This window comes from Falco cherrug, chromosome 9 (assembly GCF_023634085.1).
Source record: "Falco cherrug isolate bFalChe1 chromosome 9, bFalChe1.pri, whole genome shotgun sequence".
NCBI lineage: Eukaryota > Metazoa > Chordata > Aves > Falconiformes > Falconidae > Falco > Falco cherrug.
This window is the reverse complement of record NC_073705.1, coordinates 40296386-40310784: the sequence shown is the minus strand read 5'-3', so window position 1 is coordinate 40310784 and position 14399 is coordinate 40296386.

Below are 14399 nucleotides of genomic sequence, written 5' to 3'. Positions count from 1 at the left end.
CATTCTAAGAATGATTTTTACCCTGTGCATCTTTACAGTGTACTTTATACACTTTTTCTGTCTACACTGAATAAATTTTATGTGGCACTGCCAGAGAGTCATTTGAGTGCTTTCTCCTCTAAAATTTTAAATGACAGCAAAATGAGGGATGGCAGGAGGGCAGAAAGGAAGAGGAGGTGATTGCAGGTTCTCATTATTTAATAAGAGACAATAGAGACAGCTCAGAAGCAGGGGAAAGATGAGGAGTCCCAGAAAGGAAGGCATAAGTGCTTCAGAAACATTGGGAGAATGAAGGAGACAGGAAGAGATGGTAGCAGCAGCCCTGAAGAGTAAGTGTGGGAGTTCAGTCCCATGTGACACAGAATATTGCCAATTTTCTCATGGGAGGCTTAGCTACAAACAGGCTAACGCTCGCATAGCAAATGAGGTGTGGGAACTTGTGAGGACTGCAAAATGTCCACCAAATGTCCCAAGACAATGTCTTTCCTGGCCAGTTCTGGCAGGGAGTCATGCTGCATCTGACAGGGCTGGGCATGTGGGAGAAGCCTATGGGAAGTATGCTGAAGCTATGCCTTGTTCGGGGTTAGCTGCTGTCTCTGGGAAGGTTTGTAGCCAGACATAGACACAGTCTTGTCAGTGCACATGTGTTGTCATCAGTGTTCCTGCTGGTAGGTAAATATTGCCTGCTGTTGAAGGACAGTGATGCCTGATTCTGTGCTTGAGGTGGCTCCCCTACAGAAGATACCTATACTGCAGATATGTGCAGCGCAGAATAATAATCACCTCTCCCACTACAAAACTGTGTCTGGGGTCTATAACCTGCACTGGGTGTAGCAGATCCCCTCGGAGAAGTGGTATTTTCAGAAATATATCAAACTTACCAGGATCTCTGAAAGCTGGCTATAGCATGTATTTTGTTTGGGGGATGGGGGTAGGGGGTAGGAATCTTAATGTCTACCTTAAAACTATATGCAAGAAGGCAGCAGGAAAAAACCCAATCAGCCTAATGTTGTGGCTAAATGAGCTTTCATCAAGGACATGAGCAAACACATAATTGTCAGTTTGATTGCAGTTCACAGCCAGAAAAAATTGTATGCTTGCTGGGCTCCATAAGGAACACCTGTTAGAGGGAGGGATTCCTCTCTGACAAAGCTGAAAACTCCTTCCCAAAAGGGAGATTTTTTCAAATGCTAGTAAGTGTTTCCCTGGGCTATTTCTGGGGCTTGCAAACTCCAAAGCACCAAAGGGAATCCTAACAAATGGAAGCAAAGATGCAAAATGTAACACTTAAATGCAGAGCTGAGCAGCAAGGGAATGAAGACAAACAGCAGGAGGCCATCCGGTCCTATACACGAAAGGGGAGAAAGGAGATTGTACTAAACTTAAACGGGAATAGAAATGTAGTTTTCTGCATGGTATGCCAGATAGTGAGTTGGGGCCTTGATCACAGAATATAAAAGTAGATGTAGCTGACGTGTATTCTCTGTGTATTTATAGTATCTTTACACATATGTGAGATTATTACACACGTTTCAGGGTAGGCATTATTCGTGGCATGAAACTGGGTAGGGTCACGGGGCACGAGGCTATAAATGAGTTATGCATATTCTCTTAAAGGAAGGGCTATAAATCTTGTTGAGTTTTCCATCCATGTAGAATTTACCAATAGTGAGTGAAACTGCTTGAATATTACTTTTATGTTAACAATTTATGTGAAATTGTTCTCTTTTGTTCCTTTGGCTGTTAATTCCACTCAGTCAAATATTTGTTGAAACAAAGCTTTTCTGGGGTGGCACAGTTGCTTTGTAGCATGGAAAACATGGAGCAGAATGAATTTAGCTTAAACTGCAAAGCACCCTTTGACTTTAAAAAGTGACTCATGCAGAAATTAGAAAGCACTCTTAAGAGTGGCCTAAATGAGTTTTCTCTGCCTACTCAGAATGCCAAAACTTTTAAGTATGTTATCTTTGGATTCTTTTAATGCTAAATATGTATTCCTAGTTTCTTTGGCTTTGTGGGGAATGTTAGTTCAGGCTCTGGGATACAGAGTAAGAGACAGAAGGAAGATGAAGAACTTCAAGTGGCATGACTAAACCATGTGATAGCACCACAGTTTAGCAGACATAAGTTTGTGGACACTTATTCCGTTTCATAATGCTTCTTCTTTGCAAATTTGTCACACTAGAGAAATTATACATACTCGTGGAAGATACTACTGAGAATGTGTCCTACTTTTTTTTTCTTTCACAGTTAATAGTTGTTGTGGTTTAACCCCAGCTGGCAACTAAGAAACCACACAACTGCTCACTTTTCCCCCCTCCCTCCCCTCCTGGGATGGGGAGGAGAATCAGGAAAAAGGTAGAACTTGTGGGTCGAGATAGGAAAAATTTAATAATCAAAATAAAATTAAATATTATAACAACAACAACAACAATAATAATAACAACAATTGTAATGAAAAGGAGAGGGAGAGAGGAATAAAATCCAAAAAGCAGAAAACCCTAAGTGATGCACAATACAGTTGCTCATCACCCCCTGACTGATGCCTGGGCAGTGCCTGAGCAGTGATCGGGAGGCCCTGGGCAGTGCCTCTGCTTTATGTACTGACCATGGTGTGGAATATCCCTTTGGCTAGTTCAGGTCAGCAGTACTGGGGTTGTCCCCTCCCAATTTCTTGTGCCCCTCTGGCCTTCTCGCTGGCAGCACCTAAGGAACTGAAAAGTCCTTGACTGAGTTAGCAACAACTAAAAACATCAGTGTGTTATCAACATTATTCTTATAGTAAATCCAAACCACAGCATTATACAAGCTACTGAAAAGAAAATTAACTCTATTTAAGCCGAAAGCAAGACAATAGTAAAGAGCCCATCTTCTCTGGGAAACCTAAGAGTTACTGTAGTTTTTTATACCAATAATAAAGATGTTTTTATTTGTGAGAACATTTATGATACTGTAAACCTAGGTTCACTTGGAACATTCAAAGTTGCATCAGAAGCTCTAAGCCAAATAACTAAGCTGCTGGCATCTAGGAGGGATTTTTATTGTGCAACAAAAATAACAATTGAAATACATTTTCTTAATGGTATCTGAGTTATCATCAGATCTACATCTTTATGTAAGTATTTTGGTCAAATCGAGCAATATTTATGCCATGGTACAACAGCTGTCTTCATTGGCATGCTCTGACTGTAGGCTTTCGTGGCTGTGATTCTTTCCTCAGCTTTCTCCCTAGTGGATGATGCTATTTATCCTCATACTAAAAATTCAAATTGGCTTTGTATCACTCAGTGTGACGTTTTGATATTTTCTCCCGAGTTGTGACTAACAACGAGATAATGCAGAAAAAGCAAAATCCAGGATATTGCTTGGTAAACAGGATGTGCTTGGAAATGCAAAGTGAAGACTGCCCATGATTTCTTTATTGTGCCCCTCAGTGCAACAGTCCTGCATATTGTTCCTGTGCAACTGCTGCCCTGTTCACTGGTCATACTGAGCAGCAGTTACAGTAATTCGTCAGTATTTTTATTCAGTCGGAAAGGAGTTCTTGCCCTATTCACATTACACCTGTGCTGAGAAATGAAGCAGGTATTGTGTTCCATACATTATTGCCGACTTTAATTGTCTGTCTGTTCGATGACAGGCAAATTCAACAGGCACAGATGTTTACACTGGTCTCAGCTGAACCTGCTCAGAATTGGTTCATAGCATAAATCTGTAATCAATGCAAAAAAAAACCAAACAAACCTCAACCCAGAGAAACTGTTTTATGGAGACTGAACACGTATTGCATTTATGCATAGTATATAATTATAACACGTAATTCTTACAGTATAAGAAAGAAATAGCAATGTTACAGTTCTAAATTCTGTGTTGGAAGTACTTTGTCCTTGAAAAGCTTGCCAAGGGCTGTCTCCCACAGAGACAGAGTAATAACTAGCTTAAAAAAGGGTTAGCACATGTGGTGTTTCATGGAATGGGGCCGAATCCTGACTATGACTTTCAGGTTACACCAAAGTGCAAATGCTAAATAAGATGGGAAGTAAATCAGAAATTTCCTGAGGTGACACCAAAATCATTGTGGTAATAGGAATAATTCGAAAATACAAATAAAGCTGGCAAATACTGAAATATGCTTTTCTTTGTAAGTTGACATAACTTTTTAATGGTGCTCCTAAAAGGTGCGGCATAACAAATTAATTATTAAGGTCCCAGAAGCAGCTGTTGTCTGTGAATGATCAGTTTCTAACTGCTAGTTATGGTATTGTTTTCAGGACTAACTTGTGCCTTTCACAACCCTAGGAAATGTGAAACCTTTTGAGAGTCTTTGCTGAAGCTGTGTGCTCCTGTTCTTTGTTCAGTTCCTGTAGGTGGTTGCTCTATGCAAGATATGCATTCTTCAGCTTACCTTAACAGGGACTCCACAACGTGTCAGCTCACCTCCATCAAGTGGAGCTGGAGATGAAATTCCGCTGTAGAGCAAGTACCCCTGAAGTGGGGACCCCTGAGGTCAATGCACCCATCACCCATGCAGATGTGTGCTCCTGCGAAGGGCTGAATGGTGCTTTATCAGAAGCTGCTGTTTCAAGGTCAGTAGAGAAGTAGAGCGTACCTACTGCTTGCCCTGGTTTGTTTCCTTTCTGTGAATCTTTGAAGGCTTCAGAAAAGCTTGTATTGATAGCTCCACCTTGGACTCATCAGCATCAGTTTTGTGATTTGCTGCTAACATCAATCCAGCTGTAATTTCCCAGTGTCATTTAAAGAGCAGTGGGCTAATGCTGCTGCCATTGTTCTGGCATGGAAAGTAGTTATTTCTACCGACCAATACTGTCTGTATGGCAATTAGGCCAGGATATGTTCACTGTTCATCACCCCACTGTGCTTTTAGGTTGTCCAGGTGTCCAATTTGATGGGAAAAACACCCATCATCTTCTACATTTCCTATTTTTCTGTGAGACAGCTCCAATCACCACTTTGTGGGTTCCCTGTGGGAATGCATTCAAGAAAGAAAACATTAGTGCTAAAACCAGTTGTGTTATCCTGGATGGAGTGCCACAGTCAAACATGCCTCTATAGTTGTTTGAGCTTATCTGTCACCATTGTGGCATTTTCTGAGTTTATTTCCATGGCCTTTGAGTAGCAGCTGTCTCTCTGCTACCTTTCAGAAAGGTCACAAAAATTTGCAAGGCCAGCGCATAATCCCAGCAAGTGCTGCTGGCTGAACTATTCTTGCTGCTCTTATATGGGACTCTGGAGGGACTGGGACAAAGAAAAGCCAGCTGAAGGATCCAGCTTCTTTAAAAGCAAAAGTTCTGAAAAATAATGGAACAAAACCCCAAATTTGCCGCTGGCGTAACCAGGTGCAACTACAGCAGAATGAGGCAGAGCCTGGTGGGGGGTTTAAGTCTGTATATTTGTGCACACATAGCATACACTTTAACAGGAAACACATACATTTTAGAGCAGGATTTATGGTTATAACTATGCTGACACAAAAGTTACAGGATCAGTGTGTACGGTCTTTGATCATCTAAGTCATTGATTTTGTTTCTTACTTCTAGCTGCATTTGTGTTGAATGCAGAGTACATCACACAAATTCCATCATTACTTTTCATATTTCAAAATATGGCAGAAATCTTAACTGAAAAATGAGATCAAAGGTAAAATTCAGCTGATTTGTTTTTGTTCTGCCTTCAGAAAGGCTGTATGTGTATAGTCAAGAGCCAAACTTATCCCCATATTATTACATTTTAATCTTATATCTATATCAAAAATATGCATCTGTAGTGTAAGAGATTATTATTGCATTTCAACAAAACTTTACCATAATACTGCAAAAATGATTGAAACTTTTCAGTTTCAGCTATTGCTTATGAAAAGCTTTTGCAGCTTATTTAAGTCAAAGTTCCTTTGATCTGAATGCCTATTTTTGGATATGTATAAACACAAGTAAATAGAGAACCTTTTTCCTTAAATCCTTAAATGTGTTTTTTCTTTTCTCATCTGAGAACAAGCTAAACAGCAGACCCTGTAAAGTTGTCTTGTCAGAAGTCTAAGAGGACAATTGCAGAGTTGCTTATGAATGGAAATTATCAGTTTCAGGGTATGCCTTTAGCATATTGTGCTCTCTGCACATACTGTAATAACTAGGTAGGATGCTGAGCAAATATGTGGCATTGCAGGGAAGAGGGGCAACGCCACAGGAGTTGAAGATGCTGTTCATCTGTTCTCTAGTGGTCTCTTGAATGAGGAAAGTCCAGCAGTCAAGGGGTTATTTGGGTTATTGATCATGGGTACCCAGCCTGGTTTGGCTCATCAGCAAGTTCTGGGCAGGCATACAGGTGCCTCTGGCATGGGTTGTACATGCTTAGCAAGAAAACAGTCTCTCTCCTGTGTCCTGGCTGATGCAAGCCAGAGAGATGAGCTGACAGTGGGATGGGAGGGCCTTGTCTCTCCTTTAGGCTGGAAGTGAGCAGCTCCTTCGTGCATGGGCTCATCTGCCCCAGCAGTGCATGTGGGGCCAGGCTGGCTGATTTCGAAAAAAATTAAAAATGTGTTGCATAGTGGCACAGGTGAAAAACTTGGAAATATGTCCTTCACACTGGAACATGGGCAACTAATACATACATTTAATATTTTATTTTAATGCTGTTATCGCAGGTGTATGCTTTATGATGTTATCATATGTGTGTCCTACCTGACTATGACCTAAGTTGACACTTCCACTGTCCGCATAATTAATGAAGTTGAAATGACTTAAGTACAAAGTCAAGTCATATTACTGAAGTGGTATGTGTTGTTATTAACATTATCTCATTTCCATAATGGAATCAGATGGCTTTAGAATGTTTAAGCTTTTTTATTTTAGATGTAATTGTCATTGTGTCTTTCATTATTAACTACAAAAAGTTACAAGAATAATGTGTATGAACTTTTGCAATGATTGATTTAAAACTAAAAGCCAGAGCAAATTAAGTGCCTTGTACTGATGTGATCTGGCACCAATGAAGGACAATAATGGTTTTAAAAATCAGTTATTTAACTGTAAGCTTTTTTCTAGATCTGATGTTAAAGTAAGACTAAAAGCTCAAGCTGTAAGATAGACATGCTTTATGTAAGACTCGCAGAAGTTCCCTGCATACAGACAACTGAGTCATCTTGAAAACAATGTAGAAAGCAGATAAGTTTTTCTTAAATTTACCTTAACAGTGCAGTTGGGGGTAAGAATTTGACTTATTCTGAAAATTTATATGTTCACAAAGTGACTATTTAAGTTGAAATCAAGGGATACTCAGCTGCGTAAAGATGATAAAGAAGTAAGTAGTTGACAATGTATAGCTATTTGTATCTAGTCTCCAGGTGTGGTGCATGCGTATATTTGCACATGTAACTCCTATGGTCTGCTTTATAGTGTCACCTCCTGAGTTTAATGTCTTTCAAAAATGTCTTCTAGTCCTAAATGTGCTGCAGCCCCTCAAGAAGTTGCTAATAATTTAGAGGCAAAATTGTCTTGCCTTTTTCTGGAGCATTTTCTAGTAGGCACTGAAAGAACACAGTTAAAAACCTACTGACCCTAGTGGAGCTGGAGAAGAGCTGCTCTTACTCAGCCTTTTGTAAGCTCAGCTCCTCAGGAAGCACTAGCTTAAATGAACTGCAAAGCTTATGATCAAGCTTCTTAGAATACTGTGAAAACTGCTTTAACTAAATGTGGAAAACAAGGACTTCCCAGGAAATGGTTTGAAGCAAATAGTGTTAACATGAGAGGAACACCACACCAAAACCTATTCAGAAGAATTTCTTGAATAAGTCCAGTGAATAGTCTGTATTTACAATTTTACAGTGTGTGTATCTTGGAATGCAAAGGGCCTGCCATAACATGGTAACTAAATATAAGAAAAAGCGTGGAACAAAAAAGACTATACAAAGTGTTGAGCTGAAGAATGCCTGCAGGCATGCTAAAAGCTTCATGGCATCAAGGTAGAGTCTCAGATCCAGTGTCTGCAGTGTGAGTAGCAGAGGTCAAAGCCTCTCTAGTCACCCACACTTATCTGAAGGCTGAACAGGGCTGTAATAAGTAGTTATTAATTAGTACCTATTTACTATTTTTCTCAGAATAAACTGGCAGCTTGTAAGGCAATTATTGTGTTAGCGTTCAGCACCTGATTTGCCTTTAGCAGTCTACATATCTCCTTTCCTCTCCTGATGGAAGTTCCTTTTTTTACAATTAATCCCAAAGTTTGCAAATCACAGTTGAAAGAAATTGCTTGCATATCTCTAGTACAGTCTGTGGGCTGAAGAAAACAGCAATACAAATTCAATTAAGAGAATCTTTTAAAATTAGCTTATACAGAAAAGGATGTTACCAAGCAATTCAACCTAAAATGTCCAAGTTTACTTTATTTTTGATGGACAGGGCTTTAGCCTTTGTAAGAATTATTCAGAGCTCAAATGAGGAATTGTAATTCCACTTTCAAGAGCAGATAGGTTTTCAAGTTAGAATGTTTAAGGTTTTTAAATAGGTATTACTATTATGAAGATAAAGAAAATATCTACAGTAAATAACTTTTCTAGAAAATTTTGAAAAGTTGCACATAGATTTACACTTGTAGATCTTGCTAAACAAAACTCCTGTCTTCACAAACTTTCCATGACTTTGAAGATCAGACAGTGATCCAAAACACCAATTGTGGCATTAAAGAGGAAAACTTAAGATCTTTGACTGGCCCTGAGCTCTGCAAGATAGTAAATGAAACTTTGTTGACAAACGAGTAATCCCTTGATGAACAGCCAGTTCTGCATTTATTCTATTCAGGAGCATTGTAGCTGAGGATAGTCTAAATCGGGTGATGTAAAGCTGATTTGGCATATTGTAGTACTTTCATCTGTTGTGTTCTTGGGTCAGTGTGTCTCTGGTAGATGTGTAATAAATGTTGTGTAGGATACACTGCTAGATCTTGCTTTGCTAGGTGGTGTCACAGTACTACTTACACGCTCTGGTGCTTAAAATTACATAGGACCATATACTGCTCTTTTCCTTCATGCAAACACTGGGCCGCTCCTAGAAACATTTTAGGATGCAACCCCTGCTAAGGGAGGGAAGCTTTCAGTGTATATTGAGCGGTAGGTGGAAGAGATTCAGGAAGGAAGGGCTTGTAGCAACCTTCTGAGAATTTCCAGCTCATGAAGAGAAACTGAGAAGCTGCTGAGGTGAGCAGGGAGCAGACCCAGCCACACCTCAGAGGTGTGGAAGGGAAAAACTTACTAAGAACCACAGGAAAAAAATGTGTGGTTTTCTGCAAGCCAGAAAGCCAGAGCTGATTAAACCTCCACCTGGAAGTGTGAGCCCATCCTTCAAAAAACTAACATTCTGTTCCAGTCAGGTCCTCATCACATCCGGCATAAGGTGTACCTCTCATTTCCCTGCTCCAGCTATATAGTGGAGAATTGATGTGTGCTCTGAATGGGAGCAGCCAAATTTATCTGATTTGAACTGAAAACTCAATTTGAAGCTGAGAAGTCTGTCAGTGATTTTTTTTTTATTAAAATTGGTAACTTTCATATAAGTTCAGGCCTCAGTAGATATGTGCTTAGATAAATCAGTGCATTTGCAAAGAAAAATACTTCAAGAAAAGCTCTTACTCAGCACTACTTCTGTTCCATATAGTGTAGAAGGATGTTTTTTTAAGATAAGCAATTTTATATTTCAAGCTGGTGAAATTAATAGTCCTTTGACTGTTGTACCTTAAGGTTTGTTCTGTTTTTACAGGTAACTATTTTAAAAGCTTGAAATTCATTGAATATGGAAAGAACAGCTGCTACAGCAAATGTACCCCTTGATGCAAGCAGCATAAAACATGAGGAGGTCTGGAAACTGAAAAGTTACTTTACTTTGAGGTGTTGCAGACCCAGTAGGAAAACCCCAAACAGGTCCCATTAACAACCTGTTCAGAAGAAAACAGGCTGTAAAGAGAATGTTTTTGAAAAGGTTCAGGCATATGTTTTCCAATAAATTAGAAAGAGACGTTGAATGTTGCATTTGCTTTTGGTGCAAGAAAGAAAGAAAAACTATTATTAGTAAAGGTCTGGGTTGGAACTGGAACTTAATCCTCTCAGATGTGTTTTCCTACTCAGCTGAACTTTGAAAGCCAGTAGTCACCGTGAGTAAAATGCACAGTGTTAGGAACAGTTCCTTCTTTCACTCAAAATCCATTACCGGAAGAAGACACAGACTGCTTATCTTCAATATTTATTTATATGAGCTGGAACATTACTTTTGAATCTAATAGCTTTCACAATAAAGTCTAACAGAAATTTTGTTTGTTTTCTGTTGACCTCAGAAGATATTGCATGTCTGAACTTCACCTGGGTTTTACTTAAAGGAAAAACATAAAACCTGGCCTCTCTGCATTAGTGTATAAACTACAAGAGCTCCTAAACAGACTTTTCTTTGACTCCAGTGGGAATCTCAGATACATGAAGGGTCAGTTTTCATGTCTTCTGGAAGCAGCTGCACAGAACCTTATAGGGTATTTCCATTCTATTTTAAATGAGAGATTCCATTATTTTGATGCACTTCTAGCAGTTACAGCATACAGGCATCTTAGCATATATGCATGTATATATGAAGCCATTTAAAACGCATTTTATAAAATATACTGGAATCAAAAACAAGGAAAGGGAAGAAATGGATGGCAATAACAGCATAAACGGATGTAGCTCATTGCTTTAGTCTCTTTTTTTCCTTTGAAATAGTATCTCCTACCACCTGGATGTGGGTAGGCAGTCTTTATGTGCATTATCATTTTTTTTTTTTTTTTTTTACTACAATGCCTCGGTGTTTTTTCCTTGGTGTGAACTGGGTTGTATTAAACATTGGAGAGACATATTAGCTCTATTTAGCATGTATTCAAAAAAATTAAATGGAATGGATGTCTTGCTTTGGTACTGTTGATTGGTGCTCCCATATGAAATATTTAAGTGGGATCTAGAGAAGATTCCTTCCCCACCTTCAACTGCAATAAGCTTGTGGCGTTGTGGAATCTGAGACTGTGACAACAGTAGTTGTTGTCGCAAAAGTGAGAGACTGACAACAGTACTGCTGATTTAAATGAAATTTTGCAGAATCATCTAATTACTGCAAGAGAGATGGATATAACCATTGTCCCCACAATCCTTGTTTTCTTTAAACGTCATATATAAAAGTATCCCTGCATTTGTTAAACAAACAATCAAAAAACCCCACCAAAATCATTATTTCCTTGTTTCCACAATTTTATCTTCATTTTCTGTGGAAAAGTTCAAGAACAAATGAAGCATCTGCTGTATTAAATGCATACATTGTCTATAAATCTGTAGATGAGTTTATGCTAAGGAAGCAAAATTGATGAACAGAGTAATTCTGTAATTGGGAAAAAATAGTGAAATGAAGTTGCAGTTGCAAGGGTGTGCTGGATTGAAGAAAAGGGTCTGTTTTGTTACTGCTTACAGCGTGTGCTCTGTAAAGAGTTATTGATTTGCATGGTCAAGTACACCAGCAAATGTGTGAGGAGTACCTCATAAAAAAATGCTTTCTGTGCCAGTAAATCTGCTCTCTGCAGTTTGCTGGATGGGATGTCTAGTAGCAGAAAATGGCATTGTGGCTCCCAAAGATGAGATGCTGTATAGCGAGGTTATGCGTTAGCAAAGCTGAAATCCTTATCAGGATTTTCATCAGGGTATATCATGTGCTCATTTTTTTTTATACCCTGGTTGATGTGCCGTAACAAGAACACCAATAAGAATGGTAGAAGAAAAAAATGGGGCTATTCATAATGCCGCTGCTCAAGCAGTGCCATCTGAGAGCTGCAAGCACGAGTGCTAGCATGGCAGGATTTATGAGCTGTTATGCACTCTGTTATTGTTTTGTGCCTTTTTTTGCAGAGCACAGTGCCCATAAATTGGCTCAAGGCATCCAGAGCTTATTGCTGAATCGGCTGTCAAGTTTTAATTTTGGATCTTGGTCGTGTTGTATTTTCCAGTGTTTTCAAAGAATTGTTGAAGGAGTTAGGGATGTAATAGAAATGTCCTGTGGGAAGATGAGTCCCAGTGAAGGGCAGCATGGTATCATAAAGGAAAGAGACCATTTTTTTTTCCTGCAGAGCATCTTTTTTATTCAATCATCTTGGTACCATGTCTGTGGACGGAGATGTGTGACATATAGCTGACATGTTTTTAGGTGCCCTGGATTGGGAGGTGGTGGGGGGAAGTGGAAGGTAGATGGCATAGTTGATACAGTTCTTTGAAGGAGCAATAATCTTGTTACTGCTCTCAAGGACATGATCCTGTCAAACTGAGAGTAAGTGATGGCTCCAGGCAGTCAGGTAGCTTTCCTCAAATCCAATGGGCACCATGCAAGTGAAACCGGAAGGAATTTCACTTCATTTCACAATATTTCACTTCCTATTTCACAATTAGAAAGAGTTATGTTTAGAAAGAAGTATTAAATGGCAATCGGAGTTTTGAGGTGGAGTTTTTATAGGCAGTTGTTAAATGTCTTGCCCACAAAATCTTCTACCAGCAGTCCTTTGCACAAGGCTCTGTTGCAGAACAGACATTGTTTTGGTAATGAGATGAGACTTATTATGAGACTGAAATTAATTTCTTTGTTAAATTTATCTGTGTAGAGCAGTTATAAAATTGCTTACAGCAATCAAGATCCTGGTAGCTTGCCAGCTTTTTAACGGATAAGCAGTTTTGAAATAATTATTTTCCAATAGTGTCATTGAAGTTGAGAACATTTTTGTTCCTCCTACTCTTTCAGCTTTCTGTTTAATTAAGGAGGGGGGGAGCAGGGGGCACATTTCTAGAAATGTGTAATGAACAGGCTGTGAATACCAAGTGTGAATATTGTACTTCTTTTGAGTGTTCCCATGAGACACTGCAATGCTTGAGCAGTGCAACTTCTATACTGCTCTGTTCTATTTTTAGTGATATTTAAGGTATGTTGTAACCCATATCTATAGTGCTTAAGATTAAGCAAATCTGTCCATGCGTTATATGAAAATACTTATATGCATCTTTGTGTTTAGCTGGGAAGGAACATCTATCCTCTGAAGTTATGTGAAAACTAAAATTATGGACAACTAATTAATGGACACGTTAAAATGCATTTCTTGCCTCTAAATACAAATTTGCTGTGGAAAGAGAAGGAAATGTAAGGAATGGTTTTACCTCTCGTTGGGGTTATCCTATGTTTTTTAAACCAGCATCCTACCCCAGTTGCTGTGTGAGGCACATGGTCACTTTGAGATGCTAAAGAGCTACTGGCCTGCCTCTGTTAGAGACTTGCTATGGATGCTGGGGAGGAGGCAGAGGACTTCCTTTCCTATTGGCGGACTTTATGAAGTCCAGAAAGTGTCGGACACCATCTCCCTGCAGGTGAGATTACAGTGTGGACAGGGGAAAGTGGGAGAGAAGAGATGTTTTCAAAGGCAAAGAGTTGAGTGTTTCTCTGGTGGAGAAACTGTTCCCCAAAGACGAGCAGAACACAGCTGTGTGCACGGCAGGAGGAAGGGCAGAGCTCGCTGCTGCTGTTGGCTAGGCAGAGAGTACTTGTTGCTCTGTGGGGAAAGAAGGGTTAAAAAAAAAGACTGATTAGGACATTTAAGACGTTGTATGCCAGAATATCTGTGGTATTCGTTATCCAGGCCGGAAGGAGGTGTGATCAGACTACAAATACTTGTTTAGAATGATGAGACTGCAGCCACTGAAAATTAAAATGTTGCTCAAATCTTCAGGCTATTATTTCTTGAGTTCAGTTACATACCTACTGTATTTTTTTATTTCTTTTTTTCCTCTATGTGAACAAAAGAGAATTATTGATGAGTTAGAAAAATTACATGGGCAACCTGTCATTTTCTAAACTTACTAACTTTCTAAAATATATCCCCAAACACATGAATGAAAGGTTTTTATGAGTGCAACAGAATTGCAGGTAATATGTAGTATTGATTGATGAAACTGATGGAGAAACAAAGCAAACTAAATTAATTTACTATCTTTGTTTTTCTCTTATTTAGTTAAGAATGCTTTGGATTATTTGCAATGCAGTAGCTTTCAGAAGTGGTGACAAAGTGTGGTAGTTAACAAGATACTAATAGGAAGAAAAATAATTTATAAATGTTATTATTGATGCAAATATATGGAAGCATCTATTCCTTCATTTTGCATTTCCTTGACAGAAACAGCAAGGATAGCCTTCTTTATCTAATGGCCCTAGAATTGTTTTGGGCTTGCTTCAACATAAGTTTTCCAGAAGAAAAATTTCCATGTAAATCTTTTGCCATATGGTCAAAAATTAGCCTGACTTTTCAAAGTAGAAATCTCTGAAAGCATAGATGGGCCAAAAATATGAAATGGACCG